Below are 25,552 nucleotides of genomic sequence, written 5' to 3' on the forward strand. Positions count from 1 at the left end.
AGCCGCTCCTTTGGGTTTCGGCCACGTAGGAAACGAAAACAATAGACCTGTTTTTGCCCTCTCCTTTAGCTTCGTTAGTCACGGCTGAAGCCGCTGGGTGAGGCAGAAGGTGCAAATTAACCAGCATCTTGCTGTCTCTCCAAAACATACCTTTATTAACGATGTAGGCTATTAATTTCAGATACCCTGAGGCAGTATCGAGGTCGGGGAAAACTCATTTTGCATTCAAAACAAGCCTATCTTGATCTGGGGATACAGCCGGGGCGGCTCCTCCGGACACCGGCTCCTAGGGATGTAAATACACCGAAGTCTGTACCGAAAAGAGAAATCACTCTGAAGATTACAGGTTGGTTAGAGGGAAAAGGAAGGCCTTTTTTCCTTCCTGACAGTCTCACGTTAAGGTGCCGGAAAAATCTAATTTGATGCTGAATTCCCTAGTGACTGAGATGAAGAGGAATTACGTCTCGACAGTTAAGGTATTTGGTGCCTTTGTTTTTATCTAGTCCAAAATTTATGAACAGAAGAGATTTGTACAGTCTCTTTTGTGTTAGCTTAAGTGGTGAAGTCTTTCCCTCCGAATGTGAGGTTTCCTCTATACCTTCAGAATGTTAAGCATTACAGGCTCCTTGATTTGACCCTGCTGCTCCCAACACTGGAATGTCTGCTTGACTCTCGTTCTCCACTGCGGGGCCTGCCGAGAACTTCCTAATTCCACGTCGATTTGTAGACTAGAGCTTGAAAAACTCTAGTTTCAAAACATTGGCCTCTTCAGGACAGTAGAATCACAGCACGTTTCCTAACAGCTGCTTTCCCCCTACATTTCACTTGTCCACATGTTGATCCTGCCCTTTCTGTAATAATCCTTCTGGTCTTATCCTGTTTCTTTATCAGTCCTAGTTACATGCCAAAAATACTTTCCGTGTTTTATCTACTTACCTATCTGACTCCACGACCTCTCCCATTCTTTTCTTTAGCTGTCTTCTTATTTCTTTCCATTGTAACTGGTTGTTTATCTTCAGCCCCAACTGTGACAGCAAATATGTTTATTTTGGGGAATATTTCGTATTTTCTCCTGCCCTGTCAATGCCAGTCTTCCTTCCTGTACTCCCCTCATCTTTCCACTCTTTCTTCTTTTGCTCTACTATTTCTAATTGTTTCATGTGTCCCTGTTCTTTTTGCTGAGGGAGGGTATTGAAAGTATGTTGGCCGCACAGTTGTCAACATGTGTTAGCGTGGGCCAGCTTTACTGATGCCGCGTAGGCCACATTAACTGAGCTTTGTTTTACGTCTCCAACATACCCTGGTACTTTTCCATGAATGAATTGCAATCCTTGGCTTTAAATTATTTAGGTCAGAAAGAAGAACTGGGAAACATTGTTTTCTATTTTCAGCATTTTCTTGAATCCAAACCCAATACTGGGTTAAGAGGGGGTAAGTGTTTTCCACTGAGGTCTCTACCTTAATGTCAAGCCTCTAGAATAGTTATTAAAAATAAAGGTTTTGTGTTAAACTTCAGCTTCCTTTTGTGTGTGTCTGTGTGGTTTTTTGTTTTTTCCTGATGGAGGCTTATGGAACTTGCCAGGTGTGTCCACAACTGGGGCAGGAGGGAGTCCAAACAGAAAACTCAGGGGGGCACTGAAGAGTGGCAAGTGGAAAGAATCCCCCTTTGGTACTTTCCAAAACTCTGGTTACAAAATAGGGGACTTGTGGCAAGAGGGGGTGATGACATAGAGGTTTGAACTTGAAGCACTTAGGACTAGAAAGAAAGGAAGGGGTCATCAAAGTCATGGTTGTTGAAGTCAGATTATCTTTAGTTGAGGGTGGAATTAGCAGGTCTGGAGGAGTAGAAAACGGGGAAAGGGAAGAAAAAAAAAAAAAACCATTGCTTTAGCTTTCTGGATGCCCAGGTGGTTTGGTGTCCAGATCTTCTCTCTTCCTTTTTCTCTCTCTTGTCTCAGGTTAAGGTGATAGTCAATTAGAATGCTCTTCACCTTATCTCAGGGAACATTTTTATGCTTCTCTCATGTATAAGTTCCTCATCTTCAGAAATATTTATGGGGCACCTGTGTTGCCCTGGCAGTGCTGGAAGTGGGTACAAAGAACACATGCTTGAGAGCTCACTATTTACTGGGAGCAACAAACAAGAGAAATGGCTTAAACTTGTGCATTAAGTGCATCAGACGCTGGAAAAATTGAGAAGCAGCACATAAAGGAAGAGCCTAGACTCAGTTGGGGGGATTGGGACAATTTTCCAATAAGAGGCAACTTGGAGTAGAGGATGTGAGGAAGAGGCAGAGGAAACATTGGTGCAAAAGCAGCAAGATCTGGCTCAGCAGAGTCTATCTGGGGAGCTAACTGCAAACAGATCTACCTGGCTTGAAGGAAGAGGATGTGTGAGGATGTGCTAGAAACAAGACTTGCAAAAGTAGGAGGGAGTCAGAAGAGGAAGGACCTGGGGAGTGGAGGTGGGGTGGGGAGTGGAGTCTTTGAAGAATTTTTGGGAGGGTAGTGACCCGACCAGATTTGTACTTTAGAAAGATTATCCTGGAGGTAGTTGCTGGTTTGGAATCATGACCCATATGAACAAGTCAAAATAGCACTTTGCAGAGCAATAATGAATTTAACCAAATCTAAGACACTATTGACTATATGATACAGTTTGATGTCAGAGATGTTCAAATGTGTGTGTGTGTCGGGGGAAGTGCCTCTTAAAGTAGAAGAAATGTTTAATAAAATGTTTAATGTTTAATAATGTTTAATAAAATTATATTTTTAGAAAGAAAAGTGTATTGGGAATAAGATTTGAGGATTGGATCGGGGTAACTAACTTTTTCTTTACAGCCTTATGAACTATTGGCTATTTTACAATGAGAGTATATTCCTTTTTAGTTTGAAAAAGACACTAAAGGAAAAAAAGCCATAAATGAATAACAATGACAAGGGAAAAAAAGTAATATCAGATCTTTAGACTGGAGGAGGGAGATGGAGGCCAGCAGGAAGAACAGTCTGGAAATTACTGAGCTGATCCAGAAAAGGGAGCCAAATGTCTAAGTTCAGCAGTGTCAGAGAAAGAGAGATGAATGGATGGATTGGAGAGATAGGGGGCCAAGTCAAGAGGATTGCGAGCCAGAGGAGTCTGGGGGTGAGGAGTAAGCTGGCTTCTCTCGTGCATCTGGCCTGAGTCTCTGGATGGACGGTTGTAACCATATACACGAATAGTGAATGTAGAACAAAGTCAGTTTTGGAAATGGGAAAGATGATCAATTCAGTTTGGGACATCTTAAGTTGAGGTGCCTACAGACCATAAAAACAGGAACGTCTAGGAGGCAGTTGGCCATAGGTTGGAGGCTCCAAGAATGTATGACTTTAGTATATATAAACAGTCATCTAAGTCACAGGTGATGATAAAATTGCTTAGAGAGAGATATGCCAGCAGTGGGAAAGGAGCAGGGTGGAGGGTGAATCCACATTTACCAAAGAGAAAGGAAAATAAACCTGTTAGGAGACTTAGAAGGAGCAGCTAGAGGGGGAAGAGGAACACCACTGAGCGTGGTATCATGGAAGCACAGAAGCAGAAGGGGGAACAGCTTTCTAGAGTTGACGCCAAGTTAGATAAGAAGTGAAATGTGACCATAGCCTGTTAGGTCGCTGGGGCCAGGTCTGGAGCAGTTTCAGAAGAGTGGTGGGGACAGACATCAGGTTACAGAGGGGTGCAGAGTGAGTAGGGTAAGAAAGACTTGACCATGAAAGGAAGGAGAAAGAGAATTCTAGATATGGAGAATATCAGATCATGTAACCTAAGATTTGTTTTTGGTAGTTGTTAGAAGAGATATGATCATGTCTATGTGCTGAGGGAAAAAAGCCAAGAGAGGATAAGTTGAAAGACCTAGAGGAGAGGGTAAATAATTGATGAAACAGGGCATGGGGGTGGGGCTGGAGTCCGGAGTCCAGGTGGAGAGATTACCTGGGACAGGACAGAGAGAAACACTTTTCCCATCGAGAACAGAAAGAAGAAAAATGGCTATTGCATTAATTAGGGGGCTAAGAGATCAGGAGAAAAGATTTGAAGAAGTCTTGGTGGGGCTGAAAAGTAGGTACAAAGGCAGTAAGTGTATATAGAGCTTGAAGTTTAGGTTACTGTAAGCAGGGCATCAAATATTCTTAGGTCTTGGGGCTTAAGGTTTCCAAAGTGGGATCATTTGGAGGTGATGACAAGATTCAGAGTGTGACCATATGTAGTGGAAGTGAGAGGCACTGGAGGGGATAACATCACGGAACTGTGAGACAGGGTGTTGAATGAGTCACGCAGGTTACTGAAGTCATCTAGGATGGAGAGGATAACCATGAATCATGTGCATCAGTCTTTAGTCCCATGGTATGAGTAACACAAATGGCATTTTGCCAGGAGCAATCGCTCTGCTAACAGTGTAGTATTGTGACTGACACGTGTGTGTCATGTTCCAGATTACTGTCCTTTGATCCTCAAAACAAGTATGGGAACTGTGTAGGACAGAGATCATCGTCTTGCAGGAAGTAGCTCTCCGTGCTATCAATATGTATGTATGTTTTGTAGGATGTATTCTGATGTGCTTATTCTTCGCCTTCAGCCCAAACCTCTACTGTGGATGTAGAGTGGAATCTCCACCCAAGAAGGTGCAACTGTTCAATGTCAACCCTCCAGGTAGGTGGACAGATCCCCAGGTGAAGCTAGAGCTAAGAGGTACCACAGAAAGGCAGGAGAGAAAACCAGGGTGCTGGCCCACTCTCTCTCTCTCCCTCCATTTCTTCCCTCTCCTTTTCCCCCTCCTCCCCCTCCCCCTCCCCCTCCTTCTCTGTCTCTCTCAGGTTTGGATTTCCACAAGTCTGGGTACTCTCGAGGGTGCTCTGAAGTAGCAAGGGGAAAGCATTTTTGTGCTGGGCTACAAGCTGAGGTTGAGGGTGCTAAGTTACAAGCCAGATAATTGAATGATATGGGGCTCTCTGGATTTATTTCCTTTCTCCTGTCCTGAGCCTTTAATCATTTATTTATTCATCAATATTTATTGAGGGCCTACCATGTATGCGCTTTTCTGGGGCTGGAACACAATGGTAAAGCAAACAGACAAAATCTCTTTTGGGAAACTTATACTCCAGTAGGGAAAAGAGACAATAAACATAAAAATAAACAAGAAAATATCACCAGATAAGTGATGAGATGCAAAAGCCAACTGGTATGATACTGACTGGAGAGCTACTCTGGCCAGGATGGACAGGGAAGTTCTCTCTTAGAAGATACCAGGCAATAGGGACCTCAGTGCTAAGGAGGAGACAAGCCATGTGAAGGTGGAAGAGAGGGGAGCAGGGTGGGAAAGCATTCCAGACAGAGGGAATAGCTAATGTTTGTCAGAAATGAGTGTGATATTATAGAAAGCTAGCGAAATGCCACAAATCCCATATAAATTAGCATAATATGTTTATAAATTAATTGCCTAATAAACTTTTATGACAACTTTGTCTATATTGTTTAGTGCATACCATTTGATCATCTCATCAAAATTTTCACCCTCCTCTTTAGAGAGAATAAAAAGCTAATTTATTTTCTTCTCTTAACATATGGTTGAAATTTACTCTTTTTTTTTTTTTTTTTTTTTTGCGTTACGCGGGCCTCTCACTGTTGTGGCCTCTCCCGCTGTGGAGCACAGGCTCCAGACACGGAGGCCCAGCGGCCATGGCTCACGGGCCCAGCCGCTCCACGGCGTGTGGGATCTTCCCGGACCGGGGTACGAACCCGTGTCCCCTGCATCGGCAGGCGGACTCTCAACCACTGCGCCATCAGGGAAGCCCTGAAATTTACTCTTTAATATTGATAGCTTGGAGCTCAAAGCATTTTACTTCACACACAAATATGCTGGTTGTTTGTAGAACTGCTATAGATTTGTGCCATACAAACACAAGAATTGTGATACATTTATTTCCCCAAATTCTTTTAATTTATTTTATTGAAGTATAGTTGATTTACAATGCGTTCATTTCTACCATACAGCCAAGTGATTCAGCTATACATACATATGTATTTATATTCTTTTTCATATTTTTTTCCATTATGGTTTATCACAGGATATTGAATATAGTTCCCTGTGCTATACAGTAGGACCTTGTTGTTTATCCATTTTATATACAATAGTTTGCATCTGCTCATCCCAAACTCCCAATCCATCCCTCCCCCACCCCCCTCCCCCTTGGCAACCACAAGTCTGTTCTCTATGTCTTATTTCACAAAATTCTTATCAAAAAAGGAAAAAAATATGTGTTTATAATTGTTCATGCTTTATTATCAAGTATATTCCTAACAAGGAAAGAAACTCTGTTTTGTTTTGTTTTTTTAATTGGGGGAAGTTGCCCAAGCCTGAAATATTTTCCCCCAGCTTTATTGAGGTATAATTGACAAATAAAAATTATATATATTTTTAAAAGAAAATGAGGGACTTCCCTGGTGGTCCAGTGGCTAAGACTCTGTGCTCCCAGTGCAGGGGGCCTGGGTTCGATCCCTGGTCAGGGTACTAGATCCCACATGCACCAACTAAGAGTTAGCATGCTGCAACTAAGACCCGGTGCAGCCAAATAAATAAATTAATATAATTTTTTTTAAGTTTGAAAAAAAAAGAAAATGAAAATAAAATAAAATAAATGAGTATGGTGTATTTGAGGAACAGAAAGAAAACCAGGGGCTAAGCTGGAGCACAGTGAAGGACGAAAGTGTGGAGTGAGAAGAAGTCCAAACAGTGAGCAGGGTCTCAGTCCTGCAAGGCCTAATGGGGTTTGGGTTTTCGTCTAAGCGTGATGGGAGACTATTGGAGGTTTATAATCAAGAGAGTTGCATGTGATTTATGTATAACAGAACATCTGGCTGCTGTGTTGAGGGTAGATTATAGGGGATGCCAAAGTAGAAACAGAAAATCCAGTCACAGACGACTGCAGAGGGCGAGGCAAGAGATGGTGGTAGCTTGGAATAGCAAGGTATTGGGTGTAGAGTATTGAGATTTGGAAAATATTCTAGAGATAGAAACTAGAGAATGTGCTAGTGGGTTGAATATAAATTTACCAAGATTGGGGGTAGGAAGATGAGCATTCCCTTTTGGAAAGGTTAAGTTTGGGATGAGCATGAGCCATCTAAGTAATGATCTAGAAAAGGCAATTGCTCAGAAGTGAGGTCAGAGCTGGAGATATAAATCTGAGAGTCTTGGGCATTGAGATGGTATTTGAAAGTTATGGGATAAGATGAATTTATCTAGGGAGGGAACCTAGAAAGAGAAAAAAAGACATTCTTAATCAGCCTCAGCATTCGGGGTCTAATCTTTAGTAGTATCTTGCTTAAATATTATGACCTGTCTCAGTCATACTATGGCAATGAGAGAAACTATAAAATCCTGTTTTGTCCCCCTAAGGCCAGTCTGCTGCTTGTGGCTGTAATAGACATTAGTGTGAGACACCCAGCGAGTAAGGTTAATTCCAGGGTCTGGAGTAAGGTCCACTGACCCCTCCCCGAATGGAAAAGTCTCCCTCCATTGCCAAGTTTACAAGATTTAGAAGTTTAGGGGCTTCCCTGGTGGTGCTGTGGTTGGGAGTCCGCCTGGCGATGCGGGGGACACGGGTTCATTTCCCGGTCCGGGAGGATCCCGCGTGCCGCGGAGCGGCTGGGCCCGCGGGCCATGACCGCTGAGCCTGCGCATCCGGAGCCTGTGCTCCTCAACGGGAGAGGTCACAACAGTGAGAGGCCCACGTACCGCAAAAGAAAAAAAAAAAAAAAAAAGTTTAAAATTTGTTAAAGGAGTCAGCAGGTTTTACATATACGAAAACCAAGTTTCAGAGCTTAGTGTCTTGTGGAACTGGTGCTCAAATCAAGCTGACCTCAAATCTAGCATTTTGCACCAGAGTCATAATCTTTCCTCAACTCTCTGGAGTACTTGACTCAGTTGACCATTTTCTCCCTTTGAAATCTCTGTCTTGGCTTCTATAATCATTGCTCTTTTCTGGCTCTTCTCTTACCTCCCTGATCCAACTCTGACTCTCCCTTGCTAACTCTTCTTTCCATTTCTTCTTTCCATGTTCTCTACTCGTTCTCTGGGTTCTACCTGAGTGATGTTGTCTATTTTCCCAGATTTAATTACCACCTGTATTCTTAGGATTCCCAAGTCTATCTGTGATGCTCACCTAGAAAAAGCTCAGACTTTCAAGCAGTTGCTCTAGTCTTGACTCTGCCTGTAACTATCTCCTTAAATTGGCCAATATACAAACTCTCTGGGTCTCAGTTTCTTCATTTGTACAGTGAAGGAATTAGATCAGATGATTCTGAAGTTGCTTCCAGTACTCACATTCTGATTCCAGACTTGATGTCCCTTCTCATGATCTCTATAGTAATAATGACATTGATTGCATGCTCTGTGCCAGACATGGAACCAAGTACTTCACACATATTTTCTTTCCCTCTTCCAGCCCCTGGTAACTGTCTACATTCCTTAACTTCCTTGGCTTATGGCCACATCACTCCCAACTCTGGCTCCATCTTCACATGGCCTTCTCCTCTTCTGTGTGCTTCTCCTCTTCTGTCTCTTACAAGGACATTTGTCACAGGATTTAGGGCCCACTCAGATAATCCAGGATGATCTGATCATAAGAACCTTAATTTAATTACATTTGCAGATCTTTACCTTTTTACAAATAAAGTAACATTCGCAGGTTCCAGAGAGTTGGACATGGACGTATATTTTGGGTGGCCACTATTCATCTCACCATACAAGGGCATAGGAGGAAGTTCAGGAATGTCTCCCCAGCCCCACCCCTTCTCCGTTTATCCTGGCTAACTTAAATGCTCTTCAGGATTCAACTCAGTGGTTGCCCAGTCAAGGGAGCCACACCCCCAGCCCCAGTACCTGCCTCTCCTATAATAATAATAGCTAGTGCACATTCAGCACTGCTTTAAGGGCTTTATGTGTACGAACTCACTTACTGCCTGCTACAACCCTATGAGATCGTCCCCATTACTATCTTGATTTTATCAAAAGCTAATGGTCTGTTTTGTTGTCTCTCTTCCGCAGTAGACCTCCCCCCAGGGCAACAGCCAAGGCTTATTATCTTTTTCCCCAACATATACCATGGCATTTCCGGCTCTATGTGAAGGCTGGTGGGTTGAATAAATGACTGAGCAAGAGAGAGGCTTGTACTAGTCTGGGCAGGGTTTTGAATATCAGATTAAGGTATTTGGATTTGGGGACTTCCCTGGTGGTCCAATGGTTAGGACTTGGCACTTCCACTGCTGTGGCCTGGGTTCAATACCTGGTTGGGGAACTAAGATCCCACAAGCTGCGTGGCACAGCCAAAAAAAAAAAAAAAGACATTTGGAGTTTATCTTGTAGATCATAGGTGGCCAACAGTTTTAAAGGTGAGTAGTGATAGCATGGACCCATCTTTCAAATAGATCCTCCCCTTGGGAGAAACGTCATCAAATGTTGTTTTAATTATCATCTCCAAATACATCCCTCCCCCTCCATCCCCTGGGCCTCCCTCCTGAGCTCTAGTCTCACATTCCCTGATTCTTGCTGGGTCTCTCTAGGCTCAAATTCAGCATGTCCAGGCCAGCCTTCGTCATTTTCCCCCCCAAAGCCACTCTTCCTGTTTTACTGAGCTCAAAGGCATCCAAACTAGACAACTTGAATTAATCCCACTTTCCTCACCCCAACGGTCAATTAGTCATCAAGTCTGTCAACTCCATCTCATATCCATTCGCCTGGTCTCTGCCATAGTTCAGGCTCTTGCATCTTTCTTTTTTCTTTAATTAATTAATTTAAAATTTTTTTTAAATTTAGTTTTGGCTGTGTTGGGTCTTTGTTGCTGCTTTGTCTAGTTGTGGCAAGCAGGACCTACTGTTTGCTGTGCTGTGTGGGCTTCTCATTGCGTTGGCTTCTCCTGTTGCAGAGCATGGGCTCTAAGTGCATGGGTTTCAGTAGTTGTGGCTCGCGGCCTCTAGAGCGCAGGCTCAGTAGTTGTGGTGCACGGGCTTAGTTGCTCTGTGGCATGTGGGATCTTCCCAGATCAGGGCTTGAACCCGTATCCCCTGTATTGGCAGGCGGATTTTTTTTTTTTTAACATAAATTTATTTATTTATTTATTCTTTGGCTGCGTTGGTCCCTCGTCGCTGGGCGCAGGCTCCCTCCAACTGCAGCAAGCAGAGGCCACCCCTAGCTGCGATGTGCGGGCCTCCCACCGCGGTGGCCCCTCCCATCGCTGAGCGTGGGCTCCAGGTGCGCGGACCTCAGCGGTTGCGGCACACGGGCTCAGCAGCCGTGGTCCACGGGCTCTAGAGCGCAAGCTCAGTAGCTGTGGTCCACGGGCTTAGTTGCTCCGCGGCATGCGGGAATCTTCCCGGACCAGGGATCGAACCCGTGTCCCCTTCACTGGCAGGCGGACTCCCAACCACTGCGCCACGAGGGAAGCCCAAGGCTCTTGCATCTTTCACCTGGACTATTGCGCTAGCCCCCCGACCAGTCTCCTCACCTCTAGTTTCCCCTCTCCAACTCCAGTCTATCCTCCACTCTGCTGCTCATTTTATAAGCCTAAAAACCAGATCTGATCATTCACTTTCGTGTTAAAACAATAAACAAACAAAGCTCCGAAACAACTCTGCAATGGTTCTTCATTGCGTACAAGATCAAGATCTTCGAGATCTACCTACAAAGATTTACTTTTCTTCCTTATTCATTCACTTAACACATGTGTATTGAATGCCTACTCTGTGTCTGGTACTGTACTCATTGCATTCATATACTAGTGAGGGAGGTGCCCTACATATATACAGATGGACATAGCTGTTCTTACTTGGGCGGCTCATGTCACAGGCAGTGAGAGAAATACCCTAAGGAAGATTCTACAACTAGAAGAGGTCGATAGTGGCATCCTTGCTGTTTGCTTTCAGGATATACTGTAACTTTTTTGCTATTTGTATGCCTGTTGAGTGGATTTACAGATTATATTTATCAGTATCTAGTTTCAAATTAATCTTAACCAAGAAGGAAAGTAATTTAAAAAAATTCTCACAAGGAAACTATGAACTAAAGATAATACTAAACTTTAAGCCAAGGAAATAATACCATAAGCCCAAGGGAGTGGGGCTACACCTAATATGAGCCTTAGCAACATTAGACTTAAAACAATATCTAGGGGCTTCCCTGGTGGCGCAGTGGTTAAGAATCCACCTGCCAATGCAAGGGACACGGGTTGGAGCCCTGGTCCGGAAGATCCCACATGCCGCGGAGCAACTAAGCCTGTGCGCCACAACTACTGAGCCTGCGCTCTGGAGCCCTAGAGGCACAGTTACTGAGCCCGCGCTGCAGCCACTGAAGCCCGTGTGCCTAAAGCCCATGCTCCACAACAAGAGAAGCCACCACAATGAGAAGCCCGAGCCCTGCAACGAAGAGTAGCCCCTGCTCGCCACAACTAGAGAAAGCCCACACACAGCGAGGAAGACCCAAGGCAGCCAAAAATAAAATAAGCATAAATAAATAAATTTATTTTAAAAAATAGTCATTATATTAAAAAAAAGAGATAGAAGTGTATTTTTCTTTTTTTAGGAATACAAGTCCAAGTAGACTTGAGTTCAGATTTTTTATTTATTTATTTTTGGCTGCGTTGGCTCTTCATTGCTACGCGTGGGCTTTCTCTAGTTGCAGCGAGCTGGGGGGCGACTCTTCGTTGTGTGGTGTGCGGGCTTCTCACTGCGGTGGCTTCTCCCCATGCTACAACATGGATGAAACTTGAGAATATTGTGTTAGGTAAAAGAAGCCAATCACAAATAACCATGTATTGTATGATTCCATTTATATGTTATGTGCAGTGTGGGCAAATCCATAGAGACAGAAAGTAGATTACTGGTGGCTTGTGGGAGGGGAGAATGGGGAGTGAATGCTAATGGTATGGGGAGATTGAGTCCAATCATCACCAAAGATTTAATCAATCATGCCTATATAATGAAACCTTGATAGAAACTCTAAGGAGGTTCAGAGTGTTTCCTGATTGGTAAGTATATCAATGTACCAGGAGGCTGGCACAAGCTCCCAAGCCACCCCCATTGCAGACTTCGCCTTATGTATCTCTTCCATTTGGCTGTATCCTTTATAATAAAACAGTAATTCTAAGTACAGTGCTTTCCTGAGTTCTGTGAGTCATTCTATCGAATTATCAAACCTGCAGAGGGGTCATAGAAACCCTCAATTAGTAGTCAGGCTGGCCCATCAGAAGTGCAGATGGCCCCCTGAATTTGTAGCTGGCGTCTGAAGTGGGGGCAGTCTTTTGGGACTGAGCCCTTAATCTGTGGGCTCTGCAAAGTGTCAGATTTGAAAGGAATTGTTGGATACCCATTTGGTGTTGAAGATTTGCTGGAGAGCTCCGGGGAAAGTAGCATTTGCTAAGTGGGCCATTATCTAAGAAGTCTGAGAACACTACAGAACAGTACTTAGTACAAAATCTTGAATACAGATAGAAAGTAGCAACTGTGCTACTTTGAGGCACTTCTTAAAGTGAGAGATAAAAGTATTGACATTTTTAGAGTTGAATTGTACTTTACCATACAAATGTTTACTAAGGGTATTATTCAAAATACACTTTCTCTTCTTATCAACCTTTTCAAAGATAATGAAGCCTGTCTACCCAAAATTACTTAGGGATAGGTCTTTCTGAAAGCGAAAGGATGAAATTGGAGACTCTCTTTTAGCCATATGATTATATATATTTCCATCAGGGAAAAAATCTCCCTGGATCTTGAAACAAACCAGCTGCTGCTATCCAAATATGTATGAATGCAACACATTCTATTTCTTTAAATAAGTATTTTTATTACACTGATTCTTTTGGAAAGGTTGATTATTTCCATACTTGCTCTGCACCGTCCTCTCCTCTTTGGTCTCCTTCTTTTGTTCCCTCTTCCCCCAGATGGGAAGAAGGACATTCTCGGAAATTCACATATACAAAGGCAGAAATACTCAAGATTATCCAGGGACAAGAAAAAGTCCACTATGAAAAAAAATTACATCACTCCAATAAGTTGGGAATAAAGGATGTTACATCCTACTCTTTGTGGCAATGAGTAGGGGAAAAGAAAGACAAAACTTCAGAGCAATTCATCTGGCATAATATAAACTAAATATTTATAAAATGAATATAAATAACATAGGATTTTTTTAAACAACTGCAAAAATGATAAAGAAAATAGCTAGTCTGTGTGTGGACATAGGGTCTTGCTTGTGAGACTCATATCATTATCAGATGTGTGACTTTGATCGTACTAAATCATAATTCCTGCATATGGCATTAATTTGCAAGTTAAAATTTTGATAAAAGATTTGTTTTCCCCTAGACACAAGCAATGTGTCTAATTTTAGTGTAATTTTAAATGAGAATATTTACTGTGCTTCCTTGAATTAGTTCATCGAATCATGATAAAAATGGTATAATGACTTTTTTTCTCATTTTAAATGACTGCCATTACAGTCTTATGATGGGTCTTTATAGATTGCCTTTTGCACTAGAGAAAACATCTTATATTACTTTCCTCATATTTTAAAACTACAGGAGTCCCTGTTCATAGCACCTGAGGAAATGGTGAACATGAGTAAAATTATGCAGGCGAGTTTTAGTTTGCTAAATGAATAACACTTTAGTTCATCCAAAGTGGTTCCTAGAGACTAAAACAAGTAGTTCATTTATTTTTAGCTGCTGATTTAACTTCAGTTATAACACTTTTATTTAGGAAATGACTTCCTAGAAAGTGTTAGGCAGCAAGAAGAGAAATAAATATGGAACAATCTTTAAGATTCCATTAGACAGAGGGCTCATGATACTAAGAAGAAACGAGGCCATTCTGTAATTTTACCTTTAAAATGTATATTAGATTTGTAATAAAAATAAATATGTATCTTTTAATTTTAGTAATGAGTTAAATATATTTACGAAGTGGGCCGTGCACTGTAGTGGAAGGAGCAGTGTGTGGCAGTCTGCAGTGCTGGTCCTATGCTGAAACCATCCAGCTCTATGATCTCAGACTTACAAGTTAATATAGGCTTCCTGACTCCTGATTCCTCATCCTGGGGAACCGACTCAAAAATGTATAATAGGGCTTCCCTGGTGGCGCAGTGGTTGAGAGTCCGCCTGCCAATGCAGGGGACACGGGTTCGTGCCCCGGTCTGGGAAGATCCCACATACCGCGGAGCAGCTGGGCCCGTGAGCCATGGCCGCTGAGCCTGCGCGTCCGGAGCCTGTGCCCCTCAACGGGAGAGGCCACAGCAGTGAGAGGCCCGCGTACCGCAAAACAAAAAATATATATATATAACTGAATCACTTTGCTATACATCAGAAACTAACACAACTTTGTAAATTAATAAAATAAATTAAAAAAATATATATTTTGACTACTATTCAATGATTCCACAAGGGTTTAATCATGAAAAAGTCATTTATTTGACTTTATCTCACATTACAATTCTACAGAAGAATGCCAGATACTTTGTATTTCCTTCATGCCAGGAATGAATCCTTTAATCATTTCTTAGTCTATGTCTTTCCTAGGCAAATGTATTTAACACCTATGCGTAGTTTCCTGTTAATGTCTCTGTTCAATTTAAAATGCATTCTTGGCTTGTAAGAAATTCCATGGATAAGGACACAGCTTATGTGGAAGTTCTAAAAAATGATAAAATGGAGTAGAATGAATGTTGTAGCAAGCAGCTGTAGGTATGTCAATACTACCAATTCTTAGTTGCACAGGTTAGCTGAAAAGACCTCTCTAGGACTTCTGTATTTATCTGCACAGGCTTGAACCCTCTGGGCTCGCTCCAAGACCAAAAAGGCTTCCCTTGGGCAGTGTTGGGTATATGTGAAGGGAATATTTTTTCTTTTATGTTTTAAAAGTTATTTTTATTGAGATATAATTGATGTATGACATTGTGTAAGTTTAAGGTGTACAATGTGTTGGTTTGATACATGTATATATTGTAGTATGATTACTATGATAGCATTAGCTGGCACCTCTATCACATTACATAATTATCAGTTCTTTATTGTGGTGGGAATGTTTAAGGTCTAGTCTCTCAGCAACTTTTTGTTTTAAATGCTTTTTTTTTTTGGCCGTGCTGCGTGGCACGTGGGATCTTAGTTATCCCGCCAGGGATTGAGCTCATGCCCCCTGCAGTGGAAGCACAAAGTCTTAACCACTGGACCACCAGGGAAGTCCTGCAACTTTGATTTTTATAATACAGTATTGTTGTCTACAATCACTATGCTGTGCATTAGATCTCCAGACTTATTTATCTACTGGTTGCAAGTTTGTACCCTTCAACGTCTCCTCAATTCCCTCACACCCAGTCCCTGGTAACTACCATTCTACTCTCTGTTTTTACAACTTCAGTTTATTTTTGGTTCTACATATAAATGATATCATATAGTGTTTGTCTTTTTCTGTCTGACTTATCTTACTTAGCATAGTGCCATTAAGGCCCACCCATGTTGTTGCAAATGGCAAGATTTCCTTCTTTCTCATCGCTGCATAATATTCCATTCATCCATTGATGGACACTTAAGTTGTTTCCATACCTTGCCTACTGTGAATAGTGCTGCAATAAACATGGGAGTGCATATATTTCTTTGATATCCTGTTTTCATTTCCTTTGGACACTTACCCAGGAATGGAATTGCTGGATCATACCGTAGTTCTATTTTTAAGTAATTATTTTTTTTATGAATGTATGGTGACTTGGGTATCCCAATATATTGGTAGTGGGAATATAAATTTGTTGGTTCTTTCTGAAAAATAACTCTATGTATCAAGAGTTTCAAAATATTCACCCTTATAGATTCAGTAATTTCGCTTTCAGGAACATTTCTTAAGGAAATAATAGAAATTTAGATACAGGTATGCAAAGATGTTTATTGTGCTTTGTATAATAGCAGGAAGGAAGAATGAAAGGAACAGAGGAAAGCAGGAAGAAAATAAAGAAAGGAGGTAAGGAGGAAGGAAACAGAGAAAAGAGAGAGAGAAAAAAATGAAAACAACCTAATATTCAATAACCAGGGAGTATTACATAAATTTTGATGTGCTCATATGATGGAGTATTTTGCAGCCAGAAAGAGAATCTTATTTATCTATAATAAGGGTTGATATATTTTACACTTAAAAGTTAGAAAAAATGTTAAACTAGCTCAAGAAAAAAAGTTAAACACTCCTTATGGAAATAATAGGCAAATGATATAAGTAGGAAATTTATAAAGAAAGAAAAAAATGGCTAGTGAAAATATTTTAAAAATTCAATCACTAATTGTGATATAAATTTAACTTAAAAAAACTGTAAGTTATTCTTTACTATAAAAATGGCAAAGATTTTTTTAAAAAACTATAAGTTATTCTTTACTATAAAAATGGCAAAGATTTTTTTTTTGACATCTTTATTGGAGTATAATTGCTTTATATTGTTGTGTTAGTTTCTGCTATATAACAAAGTGAATCAGGGACTTTCCTGGTGGCGCAGTGGTTAAGAATCCGCCTGCCAATGCAGGGGACACGGGTTTGAGCCCTGGTGTGGGAAGATCCCACATGCCGCGGAGCAGCTAAGCCCGTGAGCCACAACTACTGAGCCTGAGCTCTAGAGCCCACGAGCCACAACTACTGAGCCCGCAAATCTAGAGCCCGTGCTCTGCAACAACAGAAGCCACCGCAATGAGAAGCCCGCGCACCACAACTAGAGAAAGGCCACACGCAGCAACAAAAACCCAATGCAGCCAAAAATAAATAAATAAGGCAAAGATTTTATTTATTTCTTATTGAAGTATAGCTGATTTACAATGTTACATTAATTTCTGGTATACAGCAAAGTGATTCAGTTATACATATATATTCTTTTAAATATTCTTTTCCATTTTGGTTTATTACAGGATATTGAATATAGTTCCCTGTGCTATAAAACAGGACCTGTCATCTCTGCCCGAAGGGGTACAACTCTGTTGCTCCAGAACTTCCCACTGTGTTAGCTGAGGCTTTTTTGGGTCTATATTACGGTTCAGATTCCCCTTGTGCCCAATCTGGCTTCATCCCGTTTCTACATCTCTAATAAACATCTTGCACCCCAAACTCCACTTTAGAATTTGCTGGAGGGTCACTGTCTACCCATCATGGGCCTCCTCTCTTAACAGAAGAATTTTGCTTAGTATTAAGGATCATTTCCCTCTGAGCCTTACCTGGACCCCTAACTTATGCTTAAACATTGAAACATATTTACCTAATGCCTTGTCTGTTATCATTTGAAGAAGTCTACAGCCATGAACTTATATCCTTCTTTCATATACGTATTTGAATACAAATAGCATCCTGATATACCCACTGTTGCTCTTGCCTGTCCAGCTGCTGTTACCCCTTCTTTTGGAAAGAGTATTTACATTTTTCTTCCAAGCCCAAGAGATACTGATAGATGAAGAAGCAAGGAACTCAGGTTGAAATAAGTAAAGAAAGTTTTACCTCATTCAAAAGGAACAAGTCTACAAGAAGAGAGATGAGGGTACAGAGTAACCCCATGCACTAGAGAGTTATTCAGCTAGTGGAAATTGAGGATGGTAGAATGATGGACAGCGAATAGGTTGAGACAAAACATGAAAATATAGAAGTGATACGGCTGTTCAAATATACAGGTATGTATGTATGATTCTATTCTAATTCAGTGGCAATATCTAGTGGTTGAAGGGACTTCAACTACATAAATTTTCTAGGCTCACAAAAAGAAATAATAACTGATACCACAATAACTGGCTACAGGGAGAAAGGAATTATCTGAGAATTAGAGATGTCAGAACTATGGGACCTGACCCCGGCTGGCTGCCAAGGACAGTGACCAGCAGGCCAAGTCATCATACTCCAGGGAGCGTGTCATTTCACAGGATGCTCCTTAATGAGATCAGATTTTAAAAAGAGCATGTATTAAAGAGTAGCAGAAGCCTACAAGGATCGATACTTTCTTGTAGGCTTAGATAAAAGCTTTTTGCTTTTAAAAAGAATACCAAGAAATTTTCAAAATTTGTTTTTTGCTTTTCAAGTAATACTTGCCGTAAGAGGATGAAAAGAAAGGATGAAAATCACCACTTGATGCTGACGATATAATGCTATCAGATGACCATGAAAAGTCAAAACTACACAACTTTTTGTCTCCTCTCTCAAAGAGAATTTTTTTTAATGAAAAATGTAGTATAAACATGATTAAAAGGTTACTGAAATCCAATGTGGTAAGTGAACAATCAATTGCTTTAAGTGAGTTAAACTTTCCAGGCCTAAATGAATTATCCCTGAAAGACTTTGCATAAGTGATTATGGGTTAGCATTAGTCAGCTTTGGGAAACCAGAGAAGAATAAGAGATGCCAAGGATTGAAGAGGGCATATATTGTCCTGATTATCAAATAGAATAAAAGCAGCAGGAACAGGGCAGAGTTTGAGAAATATTGGTAAATTTAACATTATCTAGAACGAACTTCTAAACAACTCTTTTAACAGGGAAAGAGATTGAGCTTAAAAATGACAATTTCAATTTTTTTTTGTTTCCACATATATCTACCAAAGTCTCAGCGGGGAAAAAAAAAAACAAACATTACAAAAAAAAAAAAAAACAAACATTACTGCAGATGTTTCAAATGAAAAAAAAAGATACCTTAAATAAAGAGTAGAACTGTTAACACTTGCTAGTCTAGTATGATCACCAGATCAGCAGTATCAGCATCACCCGGGAGACTGATGGAACTAAAGACTATCAGGCCCCACACCAGACCTACTGATTTTAGAATCTGCATTTTAACAGGATCTCCAAGTGATTCCTGTGTACTAAAATTCGAGAAGCACTGAAGTATAACAAATAAGGGATGGCAAGGCACCCAAAGACTAATAACATTTAGAAGTCATTGGGGACTTCCCTGGTGGCGCAGTGGTTAAGAATCTGCCTGCCAATGCAGGGGACATGGGTTCGAGCCCTGGTCCGGGAAGATCCCACATGCCGTGGAGCAACTAAGCCTGTACACCACAACTACTGAGCCTGCACTCTAGAGCCCGCGAGCCACAACTACTGATCCCACGTGCCACAACTACTGAAGCCCGCGTGCCTAGAGCCGGTGCTCTGCAACAAGAGAAGCCACCGCATTGAGAAGCCCACGCATCGCAACGAAGAGGAGCCCCCCTCTTGCCACACTAGAGAAAGTCCGTGTGCAGCAACAAAGACCCAACGCAGCCAAAAATAAATAAATACATACATTTATTAAAAAAAAAAAAGGAGTCATTACCACTCTTAGAACTGAAGGAACAAAGGGAGGAAACTGTGAGATTGGAACTGGTGAATATATTAAAAACCATTGAATTGTACACTTTAAATTGATAAACTGTACGGTATGTGAATCGTATTTCAATAAAACTATTAAAAAGGAAAAAAACCAAAATCTGTATGCTGAAATCTCCAAAATATTAAAGAAAGCAAGCAGTGGAAATAAATGGAGTGATATATCATGTTCATGGACTGGAAGATTCGATAGTGTTAGGATGTTAATTCTCCCTAATGATTCTAAATCCCACTATGATTTTTTGGTATAAATTTACAAGCTTATTATAAAATGTACATGGAGAGGCAAAGGATTTAGATTAGCCAAAATAATTTTGAAAGAGAATAAAGTTGGAGAGTTCATTTTCCCTCATTTCAAGACCTATTAGAAAGCTACAGTAATCAAGGCAATGTGGTATTGGCAGAAGGATAGACACATTGACCAATAAACAGAAGAGTTCGGACAAGCACATATATACTTAAGCAATTTTTGACTGAAGTACAGAGGCAATTCAGTGGAGAAGGGATCATCTTTTCAACATGTGAAGCTGGAAAAATTGCATATGTGAAAAAATAATCTTTCGTCCTTATCTCACACCATATACAAAAATTAACTCAAAATAGATTATAGACATAAATGTAAAAACTAAAACTACAGACTTCTAGAAGAAAAACAGAGATTTGACACATTTCTTTATAGACACCAAAAGCACAATCCATGAAAGGAAACAAATCAATGTTATACTTCATCAAATAAAGATTTCTGCTCTTTTAAAAAATTCTAGTAAGAAAATGAAACAACAAACCTTAGAAATACATGTGAAATATATATCAAGCATCTATAAGAATAAATAATAAAAATAAACCAGTTTAAAAAACAGGCAAAAAATCACATAACCAAAGAGGTATATAAATGGCAGATAAGCAAATGAAAAGATTCTCAACACCATTAGTCACTGGAGAAATGCAAATTAAAACTACATTGAGGTACCACTGCAAAACTACTAGAATGACTAAAAAGTTAAAAATTGAATATACTTACTGCTGGTAGACAGCAGAACAACTGGAACCTCATATAGCACCATAATAAATTTTAGAACATTTTTATCACTTAATAAGAAATCCCATACCCCTTAGTTATTACTTCTGTACCACTTCATCCCACCTCAGTCCTGAGCAGCTAGCTGTTATTTTTTTCTGTATAGATTTGCCTATTCTAGACATATAATGTAAATAGAATGATATAATAAGTGATCTTTTGTGGCTGGCTTCTTTCACATAGCATAATGTCTAAAAGATCCATCTATGTTGTACTATTTAACAGTATTTAACTCCTCTTTATGGTCAAACGATACTCCATTGAATGGATCTACCATATTTTATCTATTCGTCAGTTGATGGAGAGTGGGATTATTTCCACCTTTTGGCTATTGTGAATAAGTTTTTGTGTGGACATATGTTTTAATTTCTCTTGGGTATATACCTAGGAGTGGCGTTGTGGAGTCATATGCTGACTCTATGTTCAACCATTTGAGAAACTGCCAAACTGTTTTCCAAAGTGGCTGTGCTAGTTGACGTCCCCACCACCAGTGTACGAGGGATCTAATTTCTCCACATCCTTGATGAAACTTGTTACATGATTTTTTTTAAAGATTATAGCCACCCTAGTGGATATTAAGTGGCATCTCTTTCTAATGATGTCAAGAATCTTTTCATGATCTTTTACGGCCATTTGTACATCTTTTTGGACAAATGTTTTTTTCAAATCCTTTAACCATTAAAAAATTATCTTTTATTATTAAGTTGAAAGAGTTCTTTATATATTCTAGATACAAGTCTCATCAGATATATGATTTGCAAAAAGTTTTTCTTATTGTGTAGGTTGTCTTTTCACTTTTTTGTGTCCTTGAAGCACAAAAGTTTTAAATTTTGATAGTCTTTTGTTGCTTGTGCTTTTGATGTCACATCTAAAAATCTATTGCCAAATCCAACGTCATGAAAACTTAGCTCTATATTTTCTTCTAAGAGTTTTATATAGTTTTAGCTCTTACATTTAGATCTTTGACACATTTTGAAATAATTTTTGTATGTGGTAGGTGATAAGGATTGGAATTTATTCTATTGCATCTACCTAGTTTCCCAGTACCATTTGTTAAAGAGATTATTCTTTCCCGCATTGAATGGCCTTGTCCAGTTGACCATAACACTTGAGTTTATTTCTGTCAATTCTATGCCATTGATCTTTATATCTATCCTTATGCCAGTACCACACTGCCTTGATTACTGTTGCTTTGTAGTAACATTTGAAATATGGAAGTGGGAGTCCAAGTTTTGACTATTCTGGGTCCCTAAAAGTTTATATGAATTTTAGAATCAGATTGGTTTCTACAAGTAAGCCAGCTAGGATTCTGATAGGGACTGTGATAAATCTGTAGATCAGTATGGGGAGTACTGCCATATTAACAATGTTAAGTCTTCCTATCCATGAACATGAGATGTTTTTCCACTTACTTAGACTTTGAAAACTTTCTTCCAGCAATGTTTTTAATGGAAGTTTTGTACTTTTGTTAAATTTATTCCTTAATATTTCATTCTTTTTGATGTTATTGTAACTGAAATTGTTTTCTTAATTTCATTTTTGGATCGTTTATTGCAAGTGTGTAGAAAAACAACTGATTTTTGTGTAATGATTTTTTAGCAATACAACCTTGTTGAATTCATATTAGTTCTAATGATTCTTTAGTGGATTTCATAGGATTTTCTACATACAAGTTTATGTGAATAGAGATAGTTTTACTTTTTCCTCTCCAATATGGATGTTTTAAAATATTAGAACATCTTTATATATTATGTTGCAGGAGGGGTTCAGGATCTGTTGTCAGTTATACTGTTTGAAATGAAAGTGGTAATGGCTTCTAACTTATTCCCTGTCTCTTATAGTGTTCCTAATTCATCATTTATCATTTTTTACTGGAATCAAGGTGATGTGTTAGTTAGGGTTGTTTGACTGCAAGTCACAGAAACAAGCGATAAAAATTGATTATGGAATGCATAAACTCTAACAATTTGTACTGACTTTGGGTCCTTAATTCAAGATTCAAACTTAACAGTGTCTGACTGACCAAGCTTAGATCACATGCTCTCTTGGATATACTTTGGTGGTAAGAGGAAGGATTTGATGGAAAGCAACTTTAGGAACCTCTCTTGTAGAGGCATTTACTTTCCATCAAGGTGGAACATTCGTTGGAAAATCTCCCCAAGCAAATTGGGGTTCCATCAAGAAGGGAACAGATCTGGCATAACTAACAATGTCAAATATTCAGTAGAGATCTTTTCTATTTTTTTTTTTTTTTGGCAGTACGCGGGCCTCTCACTGTTGTGGCCTCTCCCGTTGCGGAGCAAAGGCTCCGGACGCGCAGGCTCAGGGGCCATGGCTCACGGGCCCAGCCGCTCCGCGGCATGTGGGATCTTCCCGGACCGGGGCACGAACCCGTGTCCCCTGCATCGGCAGGCGGACTCTCAACCACTGCGCCACCAGGGAAGCCCAGTAGAGATCTTAGTTCTAAAATGCAAATATACGGTTAACCTCCTTGGCTCTTCATTGCCCACAGGATCACATTCCAAATCCTTAGTACGGCAATAAAGGCTTTTGGTAGCATAGCTCCTAGCCTCATCTCCATTCCAATGCAGCTCAACATTCATTGAATATATCAGACTTTGTGAAACACGATAAGATTATAAATGTCTCAAGGCAAGAGTGCTTATTCGTATAAGCACTCTTGCCTTGAGACATTTATAAGCTTACTCATAATCTCTGTATGTTAGTAGGATCACCTCTCAATTAATAACTTGTAATAATAGCTAGGGTGACCATAAGTCCTGGTTTTTGCCTATTGTCCTAGTGTAGTTACTAATGGCACCAATGCTCTTTTTCAGTCTCTAAAGTTTCTAAGTTTGGACAATAAGTTATAGGTCATTCTAATAATAGCATACCTATGTTTTCTCAGTTATCTCTGAGCAAAACAATTCTCTGATGGACTGAATCTGTTAAGGTTGAGATGGTACATTCCTATTGGATAATTTCAGTAGAGTTTAAGAAAAGGCTACTTGCAAAGGTGTGGGCAAAATGTAGAGAAACCATAAGGGGTTTACCCTAGAATAACCTAGAGTAACTGTGACCTTCAGATGTAGCCAGCCTGCAGTCATGCCATAGCAAGGGAGCCTTAGGGAATAAATACCCAGACTCTTTGTTGTATTGCTGTTGCTCCCCGTTGCCTGAACTCAACTAACTGAATCTAAGGGAAAGAAAGCCCTTTAAGTTCAGGTTCTCCTGTGGGCAGGAACATGGATATCCTCCATCAGAACTCACGATTACTACCCTATTTTGCAGTAGGAAAAAATGAGATGAAGAAAGGCTCACATGCTCCCTGTCACAAAGCTCATAAGTGATAATCTGGAGTCCAAGTGCTGTGTTCTCCCCACTCTACCAGGCTCCCTCTAAGGCTGCTACATGGTAGCAATGCCAAATGACTTATCCTTCCCATAGCATCATTACCTTTGAAATCACTGAATCTTTGCTCGTTCTCTTCCCTTGTTTGGAATGTCGTCCTTGCTCTCGCCCCTCCTCCAACTCCTTGATGAAGCCTTTCCTGTTCTGACAGGGAGTGAATAGCTCCTTCTACTGTGCTTTGAAATCCCGTAATTCATACATCTTTTCTAAGATTTGGCCTATTTATTGGAGTTGTTTAAACATCTGTCTCTCAGCAGACTGTGTCAGAGAGGCATCCTCAGTAAAATTTTTTTTTAGCTCCTAGCACAGTGCTGGGCAGAATTAAAAGGTAACCTAATCTCTTATTAATTCTACTAGGGAGGAGCTATTACTAAACAGGTTTTAAAGATGAGATAATTGAAGCACTGAAAGGTTAAGTAATTTGCCCAAGGTCACACAGCTGTGAAGTATCTATAGCAAAGCCAGGATTTTGAATCTAGGTAGTCTGGTTGTAGAATGATACTTAACTTCAAAATGAGAACTGAAATTCTGAAACAGCCTTCCTTGGTTGAAAGGATTTAAATTGTATATTTATTAAATACACACACACACACACACACACACACACACACACGCCTACCTGCCAGAAAAAACAAGGAAGGGGGTAATTTAAGGCACTGCTTGCTCCTAGTCAGTGAAAAGAAATCAGGCAGAAGCCGGGTAAACTGATGATTTTATCCTAAAAGGGTTTCCTCAAACAGATTAGATGTTGGAATAAGTGACTTTAAGCTTTGTGATGAGCATAAATAAAATAACCTACCAACAAAGGTAGGGAGTTCACATCCTTAAAAACTAATCAGCTGTTTTCAACCTAAGCATTTGCAAACAAAATAAGTAAATAAAATTAAAAACAATGAATGAAATCCTGCAGTCTGGTCTGGTCTGGTCTATGTAACATAAAATGGAGAGTTGGTTTGCAACTGCCCTTATCCAGTTGGCAGCCTGTGGAGCTGTCTTTTCATAGGGTTTACCTGAGACCTCTTGTCCATGGGCAGTGCCGCTGTGTAATCCTCTCTCTGGGAGAAGGAAAAAAATGTCCATATACAGACAGCTGCAGACCGAAGTATTTCTTTCCCCCTCCCTTTACATAGCACGCACGCACCTGGTAATCGTAACTCAACGCTTACAGAGTGCCTAATGCATGCTTGACGTAAAATGGTGGTCCTCGTCTTCAAAAGATTTGAAGTCTAGGGGTAAAAACTGGTCCAAACTGAAGAGGTTAGGGCTCTGAGGGTCTGGGCCACAGGCTGAAGAGCCCCTCATCTTTCTTTCACCGAGTGTACTTTCATCGTTTTCTCATTCCTGGCGGTCCCACCAGGATGCTGCGGGTGTAATTCATTTGGGGTGGCCTCTAGCCCCCTGACCCCTCCCGGGGCAACCCAGCGTCTGCCTCGCAGCAGCTGGATGCGCGCCCGGAGCCCACCCACCCTTAGCCAAAGGCGACGCGGCGCGCGTTTGAATCCTGCGACTCATGGGGGCAGAGACAGCAGGAGCGGCAGACGCCAGGCCTCGAGGAGCCTGGGTGCTTGAAGTCTCAGGTCAGGCTCTGAGGTGCCCCAGGCTAAAAGAGGTGGTTTGTCTGTCACCTAATTCAATAGGCCAGGGTTTTCCCTAAGGGCGCAATCCCGTGGGCTGATGACA

The 25,552-nt window shown here is 40.6% G+C and overlaps 1 long non-coding RNA gene across 3 annotated transcripts; it reads left to right on the top strand.

Moving 5' to 3' along the window:
- On the top strand, window positions 1-24,830 carry LOC117312421 (uncharacterized). Of its 3 annotated transcripts, none has more exons than XR_012332075.1 (4): window positions 1-476; window positions 4,608-4,681; window positions 18,103-18,288; window positions 18,856-24,830. It is a non-coding gene; the product is annotated as an uncharacterized lncRNA (long non-coding RNA). The 3 variants fall into 3 exon arrangements; XR_012332074.1 differs by lacking the exon at window positions 18,856-24,830 and adding an exon at window positions 15,970-16,024 and having other exon boundaries at window positions 16,951-18,671; XR_004526701.2 differs by lacking the exon at window positions 18,856-24,830 and having other exon boundaries at window positions 18,103-18,671.
- Window positions 24,831-25,552: the final 722 nt, after the last annotated feature.

The sequence above is a fragment of the Tursiops truncatus genome, chromosome 5, assembly GCF_011762595.2.
Source record: "Tursiops truncatus isolate mTurTru1 chromosome 5, mTurTru1.mat.Y, whole genome shotgun sequence".
In the NCBI taxonomy this organism is placed as follows: Eukaryota; Metazoa; Chordata; class Mammalia; order Artiodactyla; family Delphinidae; genus Tursiops; species Tursiops truncatus.